Here is a 3,715-nt window from a genome sequence, read left to right as displayed (position 1 = left end):
AGAACTTGGCTCCATCCTTGTGACGTCCACCCATCAGACATTTATACATATTGATGTGATCTTCTCTCAGTCTTTTCTTCTCCAGACTGAATAAGCTCTGTCCCAGCTGTGATGCTCCAACCCCCATCTATGCTGCCCTCAGCTGGACATGCTCCATGCCTCTCTTGTCCTGAGAAGCCCAGAACTGAACACATTGAATTTCAGACAATTCCTCTCTGCCCACCTCTTCAACCTATTGGAAGTCTTTCTGAAGGACTGCACAGCTCTCTTGGGTACTAGGCACTCAAAGCACTAGGCACTTTGCTCTGCCAGTGAACTTGCTGAGGAGGCAACTGCATCTGCCTCTTCATCCACGTCCACTGATGAACAAGTTAAACAATACTGCACCAGTACTGAACCCTTGGGGACACCACTAGGGACAAGCCTCCAATGAGACCCTGTGCCACTGATTACAGCCCTGGGGGATCTGCAGTTCAAGCTCAGGAAATTTGGGCTGGATGAGTGGGCAGTGAGGTTGCAGTGAGAACTGGCACACATCCAGCCCATACTTCCTGAGTTTGCCTACGAGAATAACACCAGAAAGAGTGTCAAAATCCTTGCTTAAAGTCCAGGTAAACATCCACTGCTCTTCTCTCTCATCCACCCAGGCAGTTGCCTCAACATAGAGGGCAATCAGGTTGGTTAAGCATGCTGACTACTCTTCATCATCTTTGTGTCCACCACATGTGTGGAGGTGGTCTCCAGGATGAAATGTTTCATTACTTTTTCAGGGATTAAGATGAGACTGATTGCCTTGTAGCTCCTGGGGATCTCCTTCTTGCCCCCTTTGAAGACCAGGGTGGTACTTGCTTTCCTCTAGTGTTGCAGCACCTCTCCTGACTGCCACGACCTTTCAAAGATCTGAGAGCAATCATGTCTACTAGTTCCTTCAGCGTTCATAGGTGTGAAGGAACCCATTGGTTCTTGTGGATGGCAAGTTGACTTCTTTGTGAGTTCCCTGGGCACATGAAAGAACATTTTTTATGCAGAAGCCTGAGCATAAAGCCATCTTCTTGGAATGTTCTAGTTTCAGCCATTTTTCACGGGCCATCCAGGCTAAAGCAGCTGGCATCTGCTAAGAACCAGCTGAAATACTAAAATATAATCTTTTCTGCTATTTCTGTTGCAGTGAGTGCAATTGTCTCTGGCAGCCAACTGGTAGCAAACACAGAAATAGCAGCCCTAAATGTGACAGCAGGGGTTTCAAGGTGGTGATGGTGAGGTTGCTGTAAACAACTGCAACTCCCTGGTGGTAATGACCTCCTTTTGGCAGAAGTGCCCCTGCAAGAGTACCACTGATATATCAGTTTCTAAACAGACTTATTATGTTGGTACCATTCTTCAAATAAACAATCCTTAGTTCCACAACATATCATGGAACATCATTTGGATATGATGTTCCAAAACATCATATCTAGCTTGTCAAAGATATACCTCTTTTTGTAGTGGTACCTCATCTAGTTTGAAAATTTTAGATGCTATTTTACCACTAATGGCCACATCCCAACCATTAATTCAAGTTAAGGACTCTGATATTTTCCTCCTTTTGTTATGTTAGATAAATTAATAGGGGGAAAACGAATTTATCCTACAGCATGTGACTCTTCATCATGTTCACATATTCATTATGCACAAAGCTTCAGCTACTTAAGTCTCATATAGGGAAGCTTCACTGACCCAATTAAGTTTTTCATATCAGGTGAACATGCCTCCCTTAACAAAAATGCTCTCATGTTTCCCATCCTCTCCAGACAGATTACAATGAGATTCAATGGTACTTCATCAAAACACAAAAACCCTCCAGACTGACACCAGCAACAGGCATGCTCACGCTCTCGTAAAATGAAATCGGCTGCTGCAACCTTCCCAAAATAAACATAATAATTAACTAAACATAGCTGCATCTATTCCAGAGTCAAGAGAACCTTTTTTCTTTTGCCTAAAATATTAACTTTTTATTTCTTCTCTGTATGCTTTCTAACAAAAAGAAGGGGTTGACCTGGTTTAGAATGGCTTGAGTATTGCTGAATCCAGCAAACAGTTGAGCTGTTTTGAAAGAAAGCATCCCCTCCATTATTTAATGTTTGTTTTCTCTTCTGCAGAGAGAAAAGGCAAACAGTCCTCAGATTTACACTGGGGAATGGAGGAGGAAAAACAAACCACAAACACAAATGACTGCCTAATGAGAGCTGCAGTATTAAGAAAAGGGTATTAAGAAAAAATATAATGAAAAAGCATCTCTTTACCCCTTTCATTTCCATTAGCATAATGTTCCAAGAATGTTAACTACATTCTTTTGTCTCTTAGACACCAGTTTGCAGCTTAAGACAAAGCTAAAACCAAAGCTATAAATTACAAGTGGATCAAAAGATTTACATAATGACATAAGTTATTTTGTATATTAAGATTTGAATGATTCAATTTCTTTTTGTTCCCAAGTAAATATTTTTCACTGACAATGGTGAAATGAAAATATAGCCTTTTAAACTTTTTACTTTACTGATACTTTATGCTGTCCAGTTAGCACTGATTCTTACCTATCTTTCAGCATTTTGGTCATTTATATAAAAAATAAGATTAAGCCGATTAAGCTGGAAAACTACAGGAACAGTAGTAATTAGCATTGTATTGCCAGCATCTTAAATTGGTGATTTGAACAATAAAAAGAGCTCCAAGCTAAACACCATGTAAACAATATCTGTTACTTTAAGACCACAAGGTGCATTTGGTGCCCCCAGCACTGCTTCAGGTCTTTAAGTACTCCACCAGACCACAGTACAGGAACCTCACACCTGAGCTTCTGTAGTAGCTACTGATTTTACTCAGGTTCCTATGAAGATTCTTACTCGACCGCATAAAGTGAAATTTTACTTTCAGAATGGCAAATACCTGCCCACGTGACAAGATCTTAAAAAAATGTTAACTACCTGTAAGACCACATACAATAGTGTGGCTGTATTTTTTTTATCTCTACACTCCGCGTTCAAGAAAAAAACCAAACCCTCGGACAGGTGGGTTACTTCATTATTTTAATGAAGTACTTAGTCGGCTGTTACACGAACAAGTATAGCTTGTACAAAAAACAAAATGAGAGCTCTGCAGCGCCTGCTGCAAATCACGTAAACCACCTAAAGCATTAAAAAAAAACCAAACCAAAAACCAAAAAAAACCCCGAAACAACAACAAAAATAAAAAAAAAAAAACCCCAAACAAAAAACCAAACAAACAAAAAAAAACAAAAAAAAAAACCAAAAAAAACCAAAAAACCCCAACCCGGCCCTAGGATACAGAACTAGAAAGCGTCCTTCCAAGCCAACTTTAAAAAACCTATTCAAACGGAAGCAAGCAAGACAGAACAAACACAACTGCACTATCTTCCCTCCCAATCCCGCAGAAAAGAGAGGTCCACCGCGGTTCTTCATCCGGCCCTCTCTATCCGCCGCTGCCTCAGCAGCCGCCCCGGCCCTGCACCGCGAGGGACTGCGGGCAGCCTCGGCGCCGCTGCTGGAGCCGGAGCCTGCCCGACAGGCCGGTTCCGCTGGAATGCTCCCAGCAGCCAGCTGTCATCCACGACAGCACCCTCGCCTACCGAAGAGAGGGGATGGGCTGTAAGTTTTCCCCACCACGTGTTTTTTTTTTAAGGGGAGGGAGATACCCGCCTTGGGCACACACACAC

The sequence above is a fragment of the Onychostruthus taczanowskii genome, unplaced genomic scaffold (assembly GCF_017590055.1).
Source record: "Onychostruthus taczanowskii isolate IOZ18803 unplaced genomic scaffold, ASM1759005v1 scaffold96, whole genome shotgun sequence".
Taxonomy (NCBI): Eukaryota; Metazoa; Chordata; class Aves; order Passeriformes; family Passeridae; genus Onychostruthus; species Onychostruthus taczanowskii.
Note: the sequence above shows the minus strand (reverse complement) of the source record.